This window comes from Nipponia nippon, unplaced genomic scaffold (genome assembly GCF_047370975.1).
Source record: "Nipponia nippon isolate SJK-2023a ecotype South Korea unplaced genomic scaffold, ASM4737097v1 scaffold_6, whole genome shotgun sequence".
Classification (NCBI taxonomy): domain Eukaryota; kingdom Metazoa; phylum Chordata; class Aves; order Pelecaniformes; family Threskiornithidae; genus Nipponia; species Nipponia nippon.
Genome location: NW_028262380.1, coordinates 49,532,675 through 49,553,458, shown reverse-complemented (window position 1 = coordinate 49,553,458; position 20,784 = coordinate 49,532,675). Strand labels below are relative to the sequence as shown.

Sequence of the window (20,784 nt, the reverse complement as noted above, 5' to 3'; positions counted from 1 at the left end):
CCTCCCCGCACAGCCCGCCAATTCGGCAGGCGCCACCTGAGGAGAGCGAGGCGGGCGGGAGTTATGGCGCAGGAGGCTCTGGCGAGGTGAAGGGTCCGTGAAAGGTTCTGCTGCCCCTCGGGTGGGGAGCCAGCTGCAGGCACACGCCTCCCCGCCTTCACTAGGGGCCGGGTGAAGACTGGCTCAGCTCAGCTCAGCTCAGCTTGTGGTGAATGTGGGGCTTTTGTCCCTCACCTTTGCTGTGGAAAGGCCTCTCCTGGCTTCGTGTCTCAGTGTAATGGTGCCCAGTTACCAAGCAGGTGGAAGTCGACCTCGCACACAGCTCTCGTGCTTACCTCCTCCCAGAGAGGCGTTTCCCCAGGCACTCAAAAATGTGGTAGCATTAGCATGGGAAGGAGCTGCACTGCAACTGAGGGGGTCTCTAGAGGCCTTGATACTGGGTTTACAGGTTCTGTGCCTGTCCTGAGAAGATAAATGCTTGTCCTAGAAATGCTGGAGCAAGAGACAGTGACTGCATTTGTGTCTTTCTTTTAGCTGTTGTTTAAAATGTCTTAGGCTCAGGTCCTCAAAGGGGTTGTGTAGGGTTTTCCTTTGGTGTCACGCTGATACAAAATCTGCTGCTATTTTATAGATGGCATTTTGCAAATCTTGGGCATCAAATGATATGGTACCATGCAGTTGCAATCTTGGATCTCAGCTCCGTGTCTGTAGAGCAGCAAGGTCCAGTGTCTGCAAGGCCTGGGGGTGTTATTGCTGTACAAATACATAGTAATAAAGATCACTGTCCAGGGCATATGCAAACATCTTAAATGCTGTTTACGCAGCTACATTGCACAGACAATAGAATTAACAACCTTCTGTCCTAAGCCACAGGCCTGTGGAGCTTAAATGGGAATGTACATTAGCTGTTGTTTATGTCATCTTTGCTCTATGTCAGCTACTGCTAATAGAAGCTAATCAGTCACAAACATGAGTAAGGCTGATTTCTTCCAGCAGAGGACAGTGGTGCATATACACACTTGAGAGTATCTTGCAACCTTTATACCCTCTTGTCTTCCCAAGCTCAAATATGAGATGCTGAGTGGTTCAGAATTATGTGGAAGATAATTTATCCAACTAAGAAAATGTTTTATAATGGTTGTTCCATAGCACTAATTTTCTAATATATTTATATTTTAAATAAGTTAAATTAATGGGAGGTTCTTTATAAGAAGAACCAGTTGAGAGATACCTTCAGCAGATACTGATCTACAGTTACGTATACAATATAGCTTAGTTTAATTAGTTTGTCACGTTCCTTTTCTTGGGGAATATCCCTCCCTCGTACATCAAAGTGTGACCAAGACAAAATTCCTTTCCAGTAAAGAAGAACTGGCCACAGGCCATCTCTGACATGTTGTGGAGAATGAAAGAACATCGGAGTGACTCTCTTCCTTCGCTCCTGTTGTGAACCTCTTTATGTATGAGATAACCTAATGTAAAGCCTGTACAGCAGTCTTTAAGCCAATGGAATAGGTAAGAGTTTTTGATAATTTTGATATGAGGAAAATGGCATTGTCTTTTGGACTTAGTGGGACCCTATGCAATGTATTGTGATGAAAGCATTTCAGGCTGAAGCTTTAGTATATGATTGTTATTTCTGCAATAAATTTACTCCTTTAACAATTGTTCTCCATGAACTCTGGGTTTAATTATTATTTGATACTTTGTAGACTTACAGCTCATTTCAACTGAGGTATGAGGATAGGTTCTGAATATAGCTCTAAAATGTTTTTACTGGTGTAAAAATGGTAAGTTTTGGATTATTTTACTTTCTTTTAAGCCTGTTATCCTGATGTAATAGAAGATTTCGTAAATAATCACTAAGAAGTTAAAACCTTATAAATATTAAAATCATGTTACTTAAAGCCTTACTCTGCCTTGATTGCACAGACTTGTGCCCTTTGTGCATATTATTTAAAAGGGAGTAGACAGCACAGAGGGGTTGAAATCCACTTTCCGCATCCCAAACAAGTCCCCTAGAACTTTTAGCTGTATGGGTGTTGTCTTACATAGAGAAGAGGATTGGAAAGTGACATTGTCTGTGATTTAAATTGTCTCAATGCTATTTTAATTCCTTTCCCAGAAAAAATCCTGTTAGAAAGACCTTTTTCTTTGCAGCCCTGTGCCAGTGACCAAGTAGGTAATAAATGAAAGCTCACACATCCATATACAGAAAGCTGATCAATCACAGACAAGCAGGGAATAATTGCCTTACCCAGCAGCTTACTTTGAGGTAGGAAAGGCTACATATTTGTTCCTTGTGTACCTTGGGCAGCAGCCTCTACTTTGCAGTGTGTTTATACATCATGCCGTGGCTTGGAATAGGAAAGTATCTCCAGCACTGCGTAAAGATTTGTACAACGATAGTTCAGTACTAACTATGTAGACTTCTGTCTTAGAGAGGGTAGACCCAGGGGACAGTTTGTTCTGAGTCTGAGTTTCTTATTACTGTAGGAATTTAACCAATGCCTCAGAGGAAATTGGAATTTTGTAGAGGACAAAAACCCAACAGCATATCATTTAAACCATAAACATGCAGTCTGTCCCATTTATTTGAAAGAAGATCCCTCTGAATTTCGGTTTATAAGGTCTGAGCTCTAAATTCTGCTTTCTTGCAAGCCATGTTTAGCACACATACTTAGTCCTTTTGTGGACTGTGAGATCTCCTTTTGGTATAGCAGGGAATGGGGTATTCAGACTGGGGTGTTTGTTAGATACCTCACAGGCTGCCTGCAGTGTCTTATTTCAGCATGTGAAATAAGGAACAGGCAGGAACCTCTGTTAGATTTTGAAGCGGAGGGTGTGGCTTTTGAAAGAGTAGATCTGTAGTCTATCAAATAATCAGACATTGCCCTACAGGGAAGAGTGATGAAGAGGATTGTTAAGTTTGGAAGCAAACTATGGTAAGGGATGTTTTCACACTTTTAGGCCCCTAAGATCACCTGTGTACCTTGAAAGCCTTTTTTTCTCTACAGGTATAAAGAGAGAAATTGTCGTCTTTTTCTGCAGCTTTCAACCAATAAGGGCAATGATTTTCAGCCTGGACTATTGATTTAGTTTGTCTACCTACCAACAATGGGAGATAGCAAATACAAAAAAAATGTACCTGATCTTGCAGATTGGAAAAGGGTATTTCTCTTGACCACAGGAGACAGTATTTAGGGAGCTAATAGAGCTGCCTTCTATGATCTGCTGACCATGTGTGCCTGCGTGCATGCAGTGATAGACTGGGTGATATGAAGGGCCTCATGGTTTGAGGGGTCGAAGTCTGTTAATGTACAAAATGGCATCAATTTCTATTGACAGACAGGTAGTGCTGTTTGATTTTATTTCATAAAAGTGTTATTACTCATGAGTTGAAAATAAAGGCCAGACTCGGCTAGAAAAAACTACCATGATAAATATGCATGCACAAGCAACTTCTGTAAACAGTAATGGAAATATAAAAGTAACATGCAGATCCTGGTATTACTGTAGAAGGTGAATTCACTATTCCTCAGAGGCTTCGTTGTAGGAGAGAACCTGTATCTTTGGTTCAGCCATGAGAAACCCTTATACTGTGGCTCTTCTGTAATGGTTTTCACATGGCATGTCTTGCCTGGGAGTGCTGTAATGAGCAAGTGACTGCATGTGTGATTTGAATCAGGTGTTGGCAATCTTGATAACGAGCACTTTGGTACATAGTACCCTCCTTGTGTCTCAGGACACTGAGTTAGTTGGAAGCCAAGTGGTTACTGGGCTTATTGTAGCTGGGGAACCTTGTTGCCCATTCCCTAAAAACACAGGCAGCGTTTGTTTGAGGGAGTTCAGCACCAGTTAACCTTGTCTTATGGTGAGTACTACTGCTAATCCTGTTGTTTAATAAATAAAACTCTTCTTTTTCCAGTGTGAAGTTCAGCTATTTTAGGCATAAGAGGTTTTCCTAGTATATCACTGCTATATTGGTGTTGTATCATGACTAAGTTATTAGAAAATTCACATTATGAGCCTATGCTACCTTTGGTGTGATTTCCAGCTGCCTAGATGTTAATTTATTTTAGTTGGAAAGCAGTATGATTTACTTCTGGGGTGGTTACTCCTTTTGTTTTGGACCTGTTATAATATACAATGTTTTCTAAATGCTTGAGTTGCAGTTGAGGAATCATGTCGAGTTTATATTTAGATCCAGTTCAGTCTATAAGGAATATGTTGTGGTGGTTTTCTTTTATAGTATGCTTTTCAAGCAACAGGAGCTACGTTTGGAAACAGCAGAGACTAGGCCAAAGTGTCTAGATTAGAGTCCATAAACCTATTGTATGAATCTCATGCATGTAGTGTCTGTGATGGAGCATGCAGAAGAAAAGTGATTGATAATATTTCAGCTGATCTAAAATTTACTAGTATATTCTCTCTAATTGTGTTGGCATCTGCAGGAAAGCATTTAAAATGTCTTTCCAGCCTCTGGTTTTCACTTTATCTTTCCTTGTTCTTTACTATATGGAGTAGAGAAAAAGCATGTAGAAGTGAGCCTAATTTGTTCCTGTGTCTTATTACTTTTTGCATTGCATTTTTGTGTATTTTGTTTCTTCTGTTTACAATTTTCAACTGAAATTTCAAAGAGCTGCGTTATGTCTGAGGCCTGTTACTTCCTAAATTAAGAGCCACAACTCTTGTTACAACTCTTGTTGCAGGCTATCTATGACTTTATATATAAGGTCAGGGATATAAGATTTCAGCAGCATATGGTTTCACGTAACCAGTACTTGAACAAGAACTTTCTCCCTTGACCCCAGGATAAGGGAAGGAACTAAATGCTATTGTACAAAGTACAAGACTAAATCCTAATCTCTTGTTTCTGAAGGTAGCCTGACATAGTCTTGATGCTTGTCAAAGTATTTAATTTTAGACAAACTGTATCTTCCAAACTGTACTTGAGGTATAGATTGTCTGTTCTGGTATCCTTTTAAATTGTTTACGGCTTTCAGTTTCATATACTCATTTATAAGATTCCAGCTGACAGCCCCACCTCAGGAAAAAATAGATACAAAGATGTATGCTAAATTTGTTAAAGAAGAAAAACTTCAGTTGAACAGTCAAATCAGGAATACGCATCAAAGACTGATCCCTGACTAAGAGATGGCATTAATAATCAACAAAACCTTCAATTATTAATTGACTTCTGTCATGAATAAAGTGAAGGAATTGTTTGAAAGAGTTGTCAAGCAACATAATGCTTGGAGTAAGCCAGTTACAATAATGACATTAGTTTAGTCTAAAAATTAATTTTTTTAATCTAAAACAATCTAAAGATAGTTTCAAGTGTTAAATTCTGTCAAGGTGGTGCTTTTCAGAGAGGGATTTATTTAAAATGTGAGATCACTTCTAGGTTGAAGCCAATTTGAAGAGGTTATATTTTAAAAGAAAATTATATTCCAGAGCCTTAGCACAGTGCTTCTAGGGGCTGCCTTTATTGTTCTTAGCACTAAGGATTGTTTTTAATTGTCTGAAGCAATAAGAATGTGAACTAAAATGGTTGACCAGATGGAACTTTGTGATTAATTACTGCACTAAAAGCACAGCAGAAATGGAAATGAGGAAAAAGAGGGAAAGTACTGCAGATAAGTGCTCAAAAGCTTTGAATAAGGTTCCAGATCCTGAAGTGAGACAGCCCTGTCTCACATTTTTTCTATGCAACAACACAGGCTTTTGTTTTGCTTATTTAGGATTGATTTATAAGGGGTTATTTATTTTCAAGACTGTTTGTATATTCTTTGCGTTCAAATGTATACACCTATACATTGCGTTATGTATCACCCAAATGGGCTCGAAGAACACAGGTTGAAACCCTTATCCTGCTGGATATAATGTCTGTACTCTGGGACTTTTTTTTTTTTTTCCTAGTTTTATTACTTATATAGTTGCACTGCTGTCCTCATCTTCCCACAGTGCCTGTGGCATTTGAAGCAAAATCTGATTTATGTTCTGCTTTTTTTAATAAGCGACAAGAATGTTTGTGGTGTTTGGGTTTTTTCCTCTCTGTACTGTATTTATGCCATACCTATGTGTTTGGTAGCTTTTCTTATAGTGAAATAAAAAATGTAAACATTGCGTCATCCCGAGAATGAAAAGAGAATGGCAGTGCCCTTGAAATTATTCATCCATCTCACAATTTAAATAATACTTATTCCTGTGTAAATGCCAAATACTCACATACCAAAGTGACTAGTGAAGTACAGAAAAAAATTAAGTACCGCTATTTAGTAGATTAGATGGAGAGATGCTGTTTGGTGGGGTTTTTTTTGTTGTTTTTTGTGGTATGGTTTTTCTTCTGCAGACTCAGAGAAGCTCATTGGTTTTGAATCCTGGTTATGATTTCTCCATGGAGCTGGTAAAGATAGTTAGTGTGTTAGTCACAGGCATTAACTGGAAGCTTGTAAAGAGAGTCATATTGTGACAACCTGGAGAAGTGAGTGCCTTTGGGTACAAAACAGGACAGAACACAGAGAAGCAGCACAAACCTATTTCCTGTTTTGTTACTTGTGTATCTAGTGTCCTAATGGAAAGGACTGCTAACAAAATTGAATCAAGTATTTCATCTTGTGTAGCTTACTCTGTTCTTGGGCTTTCTGTGGCACCATCAGTTCATGCTGACTGCTGTGAACTGCTGCCCACCAGTAACAGCAGTCTGTTTCACATAGGCTTCTGACTAACCAGAATTTTTTTATTTTGTTTTGAACTTGTGACCTGGTTGCTCGTGGGATAATGTGGCCCCATTGAAGACTCTTGGGGTGGTATTTTGTACATGTTGTATCACAGAGCATTTGTTTTCCAGTATATTCCTTAGAAAAAGTATGAATAATTGTGCAGTCTTGTGGACGACAGCTGTATTAAAGAAGTATGCCAGTTTATAAAATACATTGATAGTAGAATACCTCTTTTACTATTATTTTTAAAGGTAAGGAAAATAATTAAGTGCTGTTTTTTGGGGGGGTTTGGTTTTGGATTTTTTTTTTTTTACATCATCTCAGATTTGGCCCTTAAACTTCCAATTATGGAAGTGAAATTCTCTCTGTAGAAACTTTTAATAACTGATCAATCAGTAACTGCTTTGGGACTGAGGTGCTTCGGTAACTGGTTAGTAAATTGCAGTCTGAAGCCAGAATGTAAGAGGTGTTGTGTGCGTTGCACTTATTGGGGTAATGGCTCATTAAGTTTTAATAAACCGGATAATCTTTGAAGTTTGTATTTCCTCCTTGCTTTGTCCAGTATAGCAGCATGTGCAAGGAATTCGGTACAAGCCAGCAGCACCACAGTGTACTTCAACCGTGTCAGAAGGCTGCTTCTACAGGCCTTGTTCAAACAAAACTCTCAGGGACTTAAGTAAGAGTTTGGGATTGATCCCAAAACTGCTGCTGAAGCAAAACCAAGAGAGTTAGCATGTGTTAGATAATTGCAATAATGCCTTTGCCTAAGCCACTTTAGACACCAACCTTTCTAGCTTTGCCATATGCCCTTCTCTTTCCTCTCAAAGTATTAGCGTTTATAGTATGGTAGCACAACTTTTTGTCTACTCTAGTAGTATTTCTCTCTCCTGATCCTCACTATAGTGGCCTAAGTTGTGGTAATGTCATATGAATGCATTGCTGGCTTTTGTTCTAACAATACTTTTGATCTCTCTTCTCTTCTTTTTCTGCTACTGTGTACATCAAGGCAATACATAAGTGATTGCACAGGAAGCCATTTTTCATCAGGGTAGTATCAGTATGAGGAGAAGTGATACTCTACCAGTCACTAGACAATTCATATGTTTTTAGTGAATGTACAGAAGGACCTTTCTGCTAGGCCAGGCATGCAGTAGCAACTGCATATTGGAAGGCTATGTGATGTACCTGGCCTCAACGGCATGCTTTGGATTACTGCTTCCCGTGTTACCAAGATGGAAATTCACTATTTTTGGAAAGACACTATTTTTTGAATAGGTATGCAGCTGCCTTATGCATGGATGAAAGAAATAGATCTGTGTATCAAGAGATTTTCTTTTTCCCATTATGATCTGCTATCTCATGGTACTAGATAGAACTGTCTAGTTCAGGGAGCTTTTTATTACTGCTATATGAGTCATGCAAAACTTACTATTTCTTTTAGGTCCTGAGAGGGAGAGATTTAACCTCCTCTTGGAGTCCTCTTCCCCAAAACCTGTCTGTTGTTTTCTTGCAGTGTTCTGAAATGTGGAATTAAGCATTAATTGGGAAAAACGCCACACAAAACAAATGGACAGAAATTAAAACAAGTATTACTACTGGCACTCAGTGATTGGAAGAGACAAATGATGAGAGCAGTACAACAAGCTGGACATACTGTATTGTAAGTATGCGTAAATAGCGTTTGGTAATGCAAAGTAACTTATACCCTCAATGAAAAGGGGTAAACTGCCTTCCATGGTAGTTTCTATGTGAGTTCTGATGTCTTGTAATGGCACAGTCTTGCTTGTGGTCATGTTTTCTTGGTCTTTCCCAATCACTAAATGTCTCTCAGTCTCCAGCTGTTTCATTTTAAAATCCATTTTTAAAGTTATACATAGAAAGCAAAGACATATATTTAGTCAGGATGATTTTACTCTAACTTGAGGAGAAGAAAGAATGAGAAAATTTCCATGAAAAATATAGTCAGTGTATCTGCTAACCTCTTCAGAAATGAACACAAAATGAATTTGTTGTCTCTTTGTACCAAAGAGTGCTTGAAAGATTTGCAAATGCATGCTAGTAGCATAGTAAATAAGCAGCACATTGTGAATATATCTTTCAAAGGCCAAGGAATAGCGTAAATACTATTTTAAATTGTGGTTGATATAAAACATTTCCAGTTGGATCATGTATTGAGTAATTACTTTTGACAAGTTAATTTTGCAAGTGTCCAATTAAGCTATTCATTCATAGCTTATCTCTTCACAGTGTGGCTCTATTCACTTAGATGTGCAGGGTTGAATTTCTGTTACGCATTTAAGTATGGTTCCAAATCCATATGATGTGAATTCATTGAAAGGGCAGTTCTTAGTGTGGAGAGTTTGAACCCCCCAGTCCAGATCACAAAACTGGCTTAAATTAAGACAGGGGTGAGGTTGTTTTTTTTTCCTTTCTTTCTTTTTATTAGTAGTAAGTGTTTGTTTTTTAACAGCTTAAAAAAAAAAAAAAAAAGCCAAGTAATTAAGATGCATATTCTCAGTTTTTCTTTAAACTCACTTTAATTAACAATATAAAGTCAAATTTAGGGATTTGGTTTCTCATGAAGCCACCAGACTCCCACAGCTGGGACTTTAAATGGAATACCAAATATCGAAATGTACCTTAGAATTAGAAGATACAGAACTACTAACTGCAGAAATGTTGTAAAGTAAATATGAAGAGAGTATGGAGTATCCAATCTTTGAGATCCTAGGATGGCACTAGGTACTTTCAGTTAATGGAAGCTGTTGATTCACTGCTGTTAGAAGTGGAAATAAACCAAATCAGGAGCATACTGTGATTATTCAAAAGGTTCAAGGGCATCTGTAACCTGCTTCAATCAGTCAGGTGTTTGATTTTTAGGAATGAACTAATAATATGCATTAAAGATGGACTTTGGCCTCTAGAAGCTTTAAAAAAACTGCAAACTTTAAAAACATTAGTATCCAGTGCTTATCCTCTGAGTGAGCAGAGCAGGATTAGGGAACTGCCACACGATTAATCAAGCTAGTGATTATACCGAACTGAAAACTCAAGAGACCAAACTTACTAGGCCCTGGGCAGGTAATTTACATGATCTGCCCTGGTATTAGTGAGGTGAAATCAACAAGATGTATGGTAGTGATGGTAGATGGTGTTTCCCCTCTCTCATCTATCCTGTTTTTCACTTGCACAGAAATGTGTCTAGTGGTAATGGGACCAGGTCAGAGCATAGTTGAACCTTTATGGCTCTTTGCTGCTGACACAGAAGTTTGTTGATTCTTGTTCTAAATCCCTCTGAGAAGAGAGAGAGAAGCATGTTCATCACAGACATGGCAGAAAACCTAAACTAATGCTTTTGGACTTTTTTTTTTTTTTTTCCTTCTTCTTCTTGCAGGCCTACCACCCCAACTTGAGGGAGACATTGATTTAGCTACCCCTCTCCCCCGCTTCCTTATCCTTAAATTCACATGGGCACTCATACACAGACTCAGGTACCTGACATGGCTCTTTCCAGTCAGAACTTAAGTACTTCTGAGTTCTTTCAATTCCTTTGTCTGTTTTGAAACTTCAGCTATAAATGGATCTTGACAGCAGGTTTCACACAGGGATCTAGATGTTGGGCTGTATTATCCCACACACATTTGGATTAATTTCAGATCTATTCTGCAGCTCTCACATTGACACCTGTTTGAACACAGCAAAAGCCTAGCTTTCCTTTGCATGGCTGGAAGTTTTGAACGTGACTTGGATTTCTAGGATTGGCAGGTGAGCCCAGCAGATTTATCACCAAGTTTCACTAGTGCCACCCAGCAATGCAGTCTGCAAGCAGCAGTGATTCTTTTTCCCAGAGTGGGTGTAGCTGGAGTTTCTCGGAAGCTCTGCACTGTGGAGAAGACCATCCACTATAACTTACCAAGCGGCTCAGGATGCCAAGAAACCCTGTCTCTCCTAAGGCTTCTGAGTTTCTGTCCATCCTGCACACTGCTATTTAAGTACCATTGACCTAGGCTTCCTAAACATGGCTTGTCTAATGCTATTTATCTACCTACTTATTAAACCAAAAAAAATCTGACCTTCAGTATTTGTCCGCTGGGCTATTTCTCGGAGATTAATTTTGAAAGAGATAGCTGAAAATCACTTTATATATTGGCTTTCATATCCAACTGTGGAATTATCTGGAGGATAATAGTAATATAAATCTTCCACCAGATTTTACAGCATTGTTTCTACTTTTTTTTCAGCACCGTTACAGTAGGTCTGGGTTCAGGTTCACATTGTTCCCTCTTGCATCATCACTTGTATGTGAGAAAATAACTGCAAAACCCACAGTGTTCCAGGGTACACCTCTGTTTACCTCTGTTTTGGTGCGGAGAATGTGGCAACTGCTGACAAATAATACAAACACATACCAGTTTTAGCATAATTACCCTTAGCTGATACAAGAGAGCTTCCCTAAACTCCATTCCAAGGACAGCAAAGCAGCAAACAAATGGAATTCCCATGGCCTCAATTTCAGTGACAATAGCATTAATGATGCAAAAGAAAAATATTTTGAGGGGCCTTCAAAAGAATGTTAAGCCTATGAGGATTTTCCAGGTAGAAGAGCATGTTCAGATAGTGCAGTCTTAAGCAGATTGTCCCAAAGATGGTGTGAGAAAGCTGAAGAGGTGGTAAGGTTTTGGCTGAGGAAATAAAGCATTATTAGTTTTCCACTCGGTGTTGGCAATGCAGGACTTAAGAAAAACTGGTTAAATACCATTGCATTAAAATGTAATTTAAAACCAACCTGATGCTCTTCTAAGTTATAATGGAAGTCAAATTGCTTCTCAGCAGGCTTGTGTATTAGCAAAGTGCAGACGTGGCCGAGTGTTTTCTTCCTGTAATCAGTAGCAGCAAACCAAATTGTGGTGCGGTTGAAGCTTGGTTTTCATCAATGCTAGTTTAAATCAAACCTTGGTGTAGTGAGGACAGTGTCATTACAGCCATATGAAATTAATGTAGTCTAGGCTGGTATCCAGTCCAGAAAGTCTACTCATTGGGTAGAGGATTTTATGAATGGGCTGCACCTGCTCTGCTACCTAGTAGTAAACTGGTGAATGCAGTGCCTGATGGCTTGTGGCTTGGGCTGCATCCTGCTTGGAGTACTGACTTGCCACAGCAATTACTACAGATATAATACAGTAATTGTGTATTGCATGCTGGCAGTGAGTGAGTTGTATGTTTGTTTTTGTTGTCTAGATTCATAGATGTTTTAACCTTCAGTTTCAGAGTTTGTTCATACGTTTCATAAATACATCATTAGTAAAATTTAGTACTCATTGTACTTCCTATCTTATGTCACTGCACTAGTATTTAATTAATCTTCATTTCATTAGTTATGTATTCATTAGTGTAGGCAAACACTTGGGGCTGAATTAATTGTCCATGTAATGGGTGGTACAATGATTTAAATGCAGGAAAAATTGCTCTCTAGGGTATTTAAATGAGGGGGGAGTCTAATTTACATATTAGGACAATTCGGGGCTAGCCAAACAGTGGCTCACAACCCATTCAACTAGGTTGGAATGGAAGCGGAGGGAAAATATAGTCAGCAGAGGAAATGTGGTTTATCAAAATGTGTATACATATGGGCCTTTAGGGAAGTTCCTTAGGAAAGGGGAAGTAAGCGCCCTACCTGTTCTTCCCTTCTTACGCAAGAGGGAAGTAAATGACCTCTTACAGTCTGACCCAATCTGAATATAGTCACCAAGTGAGCCTCTACTAGGGTGACAGAGGCATCATCACCGTTGCTACCGGGACTTGGGGGCAGGCAACTTTTTCTGTATCTGCTGTCTCCTCCACCTGTATGCCAGACCTGAACACCATCTCCCCTGCAGCAGAGAATGAGGCATGTGTCTGTGCTTTGGTGTATTGGCACAAACCACAACAGAGTGTGGGTTTGTGCTAATGCGCTGGCCTGTGAGGAAGGCTGGCTGAGATACAGTTGTGGTTTTGCCGTCCTGTGTAGGATTCCAGTTGTGCTGCTTCTACATTTGTGCCAGCAGTAGAACAAGCTGTTCACTTATTCTATGCCTTGGCTTAGGCATGAGAAACGAATGGCACGCTCATCCTTTCAATTCAGTAAAATTGAGGTGTAAATTAAAATTCCTTATGAATATGTTGTTTGATTCTGTCCTTCACAAGTAGATGAAGTTCCAGGTGCTGATTATAGTGTCTGTGTTGAATTGTTACCTCATTCCACAATTAATCTCAAGGATGGAGGGAAAAAAATATTTTGGGTCAAACCCTTTAGTCTTTTCTAACCTGGGTAATTCCTTGATTGCACAAATAGTCCCATAAGATTTCATACTCTATAGGGCCTATTCACTCAACTGGACACACATGTCTTAAAATTATGCTTGTTTTTAATATTTTAAGATAGAATAAGCATAAGTAGCAATCCAACTATAATATTGATTAACTTGCCGTGTTTGTCCTTGAAAGTTGCATGAAATTTTGTATCATCCTACTGGAGCCTGTAGACATCCTGTTGGTTGTCCGTTCTTATTGGAAGACAAATAACATAACGAATCTAAGAGGTTAATCAGTGCAGTGGTACAACAGCTATTTCTATAAGGCGAAAGACTCCCAGAGACTTTTTGCCAGTGTGCAATGCTTCAAATAATTGTTATTTATTACTAAAGTATTTGCCCCATCTTCCCCCATGCTTATTAATGCTACTGTGCTACCCGTTAATAACCCTTTTCATTAACTCTCTCTTATCTACCACCTCCTCCTTCCACAAATAAATACTATCGTTGCTAAATTGTGTAAGGGATGAAAAAATTCTTAAATGCTTTGAGAAGGGAGTCAGGTTAGCGCTTTGGTGTGCTGTGATTTATTTGACAAATGAACACAGAGAAGGATAGGGCATGTGAATATTGCAGTGTTCTTGCTTTGTCACGTTTGAAATTTCTCTTTCTTAATTTATTTTAGTTCCTAAACAAAATTAGTATGTGCATGTATGTGTCAGGTGACGATGATGTGTATGTCTTCCTAGAATTTACATAGCCTTTCAAATTTTGTGAAAGAAATGAAGCACAGTATACTGGGTAAGTTGACAACTTTCATGTATTGCTTCTCAGCTGCAGTAACGCATAGCTTTGGTTTAGCAAGAATATTCTCAGGCTCTTACAAGCCATCAAGAAATCTTACAGTGGATTGTACTTCTGAAGTTATTACTTGATTCTTTAGACTACTCTTCTTTTTCCTCACAAATTCAGGTATTTTCTATAGGATTTTTATCCAATGAATTTTTTTTCAGCTAATACTAGTCATTGTTTCCGAGTCCTCAAACCTGGCAGTTCTGCTTGCAACAGCTTTCAGTGAGTGAATGAACACTTGTACTATCCTAGGCCAAAAAGTGGAGACAGGCTAACATGGGTAACAGTAGCATGCTACAAAACACTTTGAAAAGGAAGAGAGTATGCAAAGAATCGTGAAATACTCTTGGATCACAGGAAGTCATCTGTGTCTGGGCCTGTACTTCGGTGGTGTTCCTGACAGGTGTTTGTCTAACCTGTTCTCAAGGACCACCAGCAGTAGATATTTTCTACCTCACAGGCAACTTATTTCAGTCCTTCACTATTGTTACTAATGCAAAACTTTTCCTAATATTTACCACAAATCTCTCTCTTTTTTTTTTTTTTTTTTTTTTTCTTCTTCTTCTGTGATTAGGACTACTACTTTGTGTCCTGTCCACAGTGGATGGGCAGAACAAATGAATCCCTTCCTCTTTGCAGCAGTTCTTTATAATCCGGTAAGACACTTACTAGTATGTTTCCATTTGATCTCTTAAAGCTAAATAGTCCTGTGTCTGTCTTTCCTCATATCTGATTTTTTTGGATCCCTGATCTCTCTTCTCTGAACCCTCTCCATTTGGTACATGTTTTTCCTGAAATGTGCCCAGATGTGAATCCATAGCTCAGCTGATGCGTTACTTGTGCTGAATAGTTACTTCATTTATCTTTCCACTTATATTTTTGCCTACGGATGGCACATCTGCTTTTCTTACTGTATGGTACTAAAACAAAGAAACATAAAATTATTCAATTCATATCTGTGATCCAATGTAACCACCAGGTTCTTCAACAGAACTGATACCTAGCAAGCTGTTCTTCACTGTGTGCTTTGAGCAGTTAATTATTCCTGCCGAAGTGTACTAACTTCTGATACGAACGCTTTCCAATTACTATTAGAAGTTATGTAGTTTTTCTTAACAGACTAATTGTTCTGCTTGAGAGAAGGCAGGTTCTACCTCTTTCCCTGGAAGAGAAATGATTGCAATACAGAAATAATTTTTATGATGGCAATTGAAAAAATTAGATGGTGAGTCAGTCTTCTCTGGGGGATTTTTCTGGGATTTAATGCTGTTGTAGTCCATTTGACTTCTCAGTAGCACATTAAAATTACTTTTTTGAGTAATGTGTGTTTTCTTTTTTTTTTTTTTTATTACTCTGAAATAGCTGGAACAGGAGACTTGTTTTGAAAATCTGTCTTTAACTTACAATGATCTTGCAGTCAGAGGTGATGATCATAAAATTTCCATAATATGGAGCAACCACAATATGGTTTCTCCTGTTGGATCCAAAATTGTCTGCTAGAATTTCAGAAGCCTATAGAATTTTAGGGATGTGAGGGTCTTTTTAGCTAATTTTTCTGCCATTTCGTTTTCATAATGTTCCCTTATAGGATTGAAATATGAGTGTAGATTTGAATGTTAGAATATGCATGTGTTTCAAGAGTTGTTTTTGGAGAGAATCAGTCCTTTGTATGGAAAATAACAAAAAGATGAAAATGATTAGCGAAGAGGACTCTAGTGGACTGGAGTTCGCGCAGGAAAGCAACCTCTGTCCATCTGGCTGGTGCACTTGAACTGCATTTGATAGAGACTGTAAGATCTCCTCTGCCCAAAGTTCTTGAGAAACCATCACAGTGCAACCTAGTAAGTATGGTTGACCAGACGGAAAGAATATGACCTCCTCCCAGGTCACAGCATACCTAAATTTGTTTGTTCAGAGGGTCAATTTTAAAAGAGAAAGAAGAGCAGCAAGTCTCTAATCCCCTAAGAAGGGAATTATTTTTAAAACAAACAAACAACAACAAAAGAAACTAAAGAGGAAAGGCTGAAGTGGTGCCAGTTGTCACAAGAGTCTGGGAACTGTCCAAAACTTAAAGTGCTTTATCCTTTCTCAGTAACTTGGGTATTTCCATCAGCATCCTTGGTCACTAAAAAGTTGTTACTGTGAGACCTCCGTCCGGACTAAGATGTGTGACATCTTGACTTTCACTGTCCAGGTGATCCCCAGATCAGAGATGGTGATGCAGGACCATGAGGCTATGATGTGGATTATTAATATTTACTTTTACTATTATTATTGTGATCCCATGGATTTAATGAAAAAGAATTATAGCTATTGTGAAATTCAGTGACTGATTTGCATATATTGTTGCATAATTGCAACAATAAAGATTGAGGTGAGATGCAATAAATTGCCCTAGTGATGATTTTTAAAGCACCATCTGTGGCCTGATACTTCTGGGTCTTTAGAAGTGGTATTGTTCAGAAGTCTGTTGTGTAGCATACAGGTGGCTCATTCTGTATTTGCCTGTTAATCACAGTAGCCCATGCTGGTGGGGGACGCCTCCACAATGAAAGACAATGGTACTTATCGTTGTTTTTGGAACAGAAGCACTCCCCACAGGCTATAACATAGTGTTTTATTTTGATTGTCCATTTCCCACAAGACCGAGTTTCCTGAAAAGGGCGAACAATAAACCAAATGCTCATTATTGGGTTTCATGTATTTGAACACAACACAGCAATCTGATATAATTGATTCAATTCCACTAAGTAGCATATGATGATGTTGTTATTTTAGGTGCACTGTACAGGGAACACAGGCAGAAAAACACGCTAGTGTCATGTACTTATCTGGTGACCTTCACAGCTGACCAACCTGTGTTACTGAATCTTAACCCAAAAAAACCAACAATAGAACAAGCAAACAAAAAGGACACCCCATGCCACCCAACACCCTAAAACAAACAAACAAAAACCCCCAGCCCTCAATCCCTTAAGAGTAAATACTGGATCCCCTGAAGACATTAGTCAAAGTTGATATCAAGGAATCCATATTTAATTTGTATACCTTTCACCACTCAGCTCCTTCTATTAGCTTTTATTCCCTTATTGGGCCAAAATCAGCATAAATCATATTACCTGTTCTGTGCCAGTTATACAAGCAGAACCTTATAGGGTGGTAGCAGAGTAGAGGGAGAAATAAGTTCCTTTTCTAGGGAATTTGAAAGAGAAGTTAGCATTTGTCCAGTTATCTTTAAAGGGACAGTTTAGAATTAATTTTGCAGTCAGTAGTTGTCCTTGCTGTGGTAGTGAGAAATAACACCAAGAAGTATATGTTATACTATCAGCTAAACCTTCTAGCACCTTAAATTAGCAGGTGCCCCTGCAGGAAGCCTACCACTAGGAAGGCAGAGAATACCTCCTAGGGAAAGCAAACTCAAAATGTTAATTTTGCTGCATTGTTGTGCAGTGGCAGTACTTGCTTGTCAGTCAAGCTGGCATCCTGTTGTACTTGAGTCCATGTAAAATAATGTATTGAAGTGCCAGGCTGAAAAGCGTAGTTAAAAGAGATGGGCACCGTGTGGCTAGAGCAGAACTTGCAAGTAGTGTATGTTAAGGTGAGGCACATGACTTTATTATCCCTGGTAATCCCAGATCTCAGCATTTTGCAATTTTGGCATTTGACATGGCTTTCATTTAGAAGAGCAATACTTTCTTCTATTGATATCTCACTTGTCAACTGCTGGGCACTTACTAGTCTGTAGTATCAGTAACATAAATGTATGTCTATCATATGTTAATGAGATGGAATTTTATAGCATTGAACAAAAGATGAGTATTGATAGGAGCTTTGAAAAAGTTTCTTCCAGTTTGGCTAGGTTTTCTTATTTACAAGGAAAACATTTAAAAAAACAAAAACAAAAAAACCAACCAAACAAAAAAAAAGAAAAACCCTCACATAGTATTTGCCCAGAGCCTATCACTGACCTATTGAAAACTGTACTTTTAAGATGCTTCATTAACACTAGTTAGAATTCATGCTGTATAGTGCTGATCAGTTAGAACTTGGTTACTGAATGAAGTAGTGTCTTCCTCCTCCCCCCATATATGACTCAAGATAGTGAATGAGATAAATGTATGATGGGTCCAGAGAGGACAGTAAATTGGGAGACCTATAAAAGGAAGAATTTTAGTAGGAGGTATTTGTTCAGCTATATAATTTGAACCCCGTTGTACTACTTGCAGTGCCTTTCCTTCAGCCACAAAAGCGAACTCCATATCACTCTTACTTGGAAAATATTTCAGGTTCCGCTGCTTTCTGCCCTCAAGTTACATTTTGACTTGTTTATGCTAAAGCTTGATTCAGTAGTTTCTGAAATTAGTATGCTGTTAAAAAGGATGGATGAGATTGAAGTCTGTAACAAAAACTGGTGGAAAAGATTAAGGATTTGCAAAAGCAGGGTGAAATGTCTTGCAGAAATATCTATTGCAGATAACCTTAGTTTATTGAAGAGTAGAAACTATGGAAAATAGCATTAAATCCTACGATGTTAAGCAGTAAGTAATGAAGATTCTGTATTTGTATAATAATTTGTCTTTAATCTTAAGAAGTGTTTTATCTTATTTCAAGTGTTTTTGTAGTGCTTCATTTCATGTCTTTTGCTATAGGCTTGAGCCAAAACCCTTTAAAGTCCATGAGAAGATAATATTTCACCTTTACATCAGTCAGCTTTGGATCCAACTATGACTCATGAAGCTCTGTGGAGTTCTTATTATTGTACTTGACTGATAATAAAATGGACATTCAAGTACCCAGGAATTTAAACAGATTTTGTAAAATGAAACTTTTCTCAGCTTGCACACAATAGAAAACAAATTTGGATTTTTTTAGTGTTTTGCCTTTCTTTATAAAGATGTTCTTTGGGTATGATTTGTACCATTCCTGATATTGCAAATGGAGTATCAGGCAACACTTAAAACTTCAGCACCTGTCTGCATTCTTTTATGTGAAGATTAAATCCTTAGCTTACTTGCCCAAACTTGTTTTTGATCGTAGCCTTTTTAGCAGTTGATAACTAATGTAAAATAAAAAAGAAGCGGGGGAAGAAGAAGCAGAAGACTTGCAAATAGTCAAATGTAAAAGGCCTCTTTTCAGACCGTTACTGCCATGTTTGGGAAAGGCTACGTTTTGTGAACAGGTTCTTTCTTAGGCGCCTTTATAGTGTTGGTTCTTGTGCCTCAGTGTTCTGACATCCCACAGGTTCATGAGAAAGAAAGAAAAATTACTTTATTGAAGGAATGTCACTTGCTATCAGATCAAGCTTCAGGACACTCACAAGCTATTTTTATATACAAAGGGCATATTAATGAAATCCAGGCTGTGGCAACATTGCCACTAACTTCAGCAAAAACTTGCTGTTCTTGTCTTTGGTAGCAGGGCGTGTTACTTTCCTGGATCGCTGTTCGCATTTTCTCTTGTACTATCAGTGGCAATAAATGCTGGTGAGATAATGTGTGCCACCAGTCTGCTGTCTGGGGTTTTTGGTTGGTTTGTCTTTGTTTGCCACTTAGGAATTTAGTGTTCAGTAGACAGTCTAGTAGATGGGATCTCAGGCTTATGTTCTTCAGTTAATCCTTTTACTTCTAGGTTAGTGTTTCAAGCTCACATCAGCTGGGATAAAGCACTAGTGTAATTTCATTCTTCGGTAGCCAGTGTGAAACGTTACCGTTTGCAGTGCTGTTTATAATAGATGTATTGGGTCACTGACCATCACTGCAGCTGGCACATGGGGTAGGCCTGAAGAGAATGGAAAGTGGAAGCTCCTCTACTTTCTGACTTTATCAGAGAGCTGATGTGGACTGCCTTCATGCAGTGTTTTGTCTGCACTCTAAATCTATGCATAAATTCAGCTTTCACGGTTTTTAATCTGTCCCTCTGAAGTTCAGTACAAATTACACTGGAACTACTGTTTTTGGAACGCAAAAGGTTTATGCTCTGTAAGGTTTTTAATGCTGGGATCTTCTGTGTACATGTATCTACTTTAGTAGAATCATAGAATGGCTTGGGCTGGAAGGGACCTTAAAGATCATCTTAACGCCAACCCCCCTGCTGTGGACAGGGACGCCACCCACCAGACCAGGTTGCTCAGGGCCCCATCCAACCTGGCCCTGAACACTGCTAGAGACGGGGAATCCATAGCCTCTCTGGGCAACCTGTTCCAGTGCCTCACCACCCTCTGAGTAACAAATTTTTTCCTAACATCTAATCTAAATCTCCCTTCTTTCAGTTTGAAACCGTTCCCCTTTGTCCTATCGCTATCTGCCCTTGTAAAGAGTCTCTCCCCCTCTTTTATATAAGCCCCCTTTAAGTATTGGAAAGCCACTATGTAGAAACCCACAAAGCTTGAGAAGAACAGAAATCCCCACATGTATGACACAATCCAAGAGCTGCAGTGTGATTATATCCATTACATGTAACGTATGCCTACTCATACACACTGCACACCCTGCGTGGATTTACAGTCCTGGCTGTTCCCCTTCTAAGCCACTGTATAATGCTTGCACAAAGCGATTCCTTGGTGCTTTGAAAAATAAAGTAAATGCAGCTTGCTTGCTTGAATGAGAAAATGGTATTTCAGCCTTACTTAGGACTTTTTGCTATGCAGTGTAATGGTTTGATTTGACCAGATCCTCAGAAATAAGCAGGACTAGGTGTTTTGGATAGGTAGATCTTAAGATGAGTTTACAGTAGTGATCGCAAAACCCTTTCTAAACTGCACCACGCTAGCTGCCTAGAAGAACAAGGTTTCTTGTTCTGAATGCTGTATTAATTTGAGGGAAAGCATTGAACTTTGTTGCCTTGTTCCTTTGTTTGATGTGGAAAAGGAACCTGTTGTTCCAAAAGTTGCTTTGTTTTACTAGGAGGAGAGTTGGGCG

The 20,784-nt window shown here is 38.8% G+C and overlaps 1 long non-coding RNA gene across 3 annotated transcripts; it reads left to right on the top strand.

Moving 5' to 3' along the window:
* The first annotated feature begins 40 nt into the window (after window positions 1–40).
* Window positions 41–19,054, top strand: LOC148051457 (uncharacterized). Of its 3 annotated transcripts, none has more exons than XR_015699762.1 (5): window positions 41–93; window positions 1,362–1,515; window positions 8,239–8,385; window positions 14,442–14,523; window positions 18,517–19,054. It is a non-coding gene; the product is annotated as an uncharacterized LOC148051457 (long non-coding RNA). The 3 variants fall into 3 exon arrangements; XR_015699761.1 differs by having other exon boundaries at window positions 49–86; XR_015699760.1 differs by lacking the exons at window positions 41–93; window positions 1,362–1,515 and adding an exon at window positions 3,758–3,874.
* The last annotated feature ends 1,730 nt before the right edge of the window (window positions 19,055–20,784 follow it).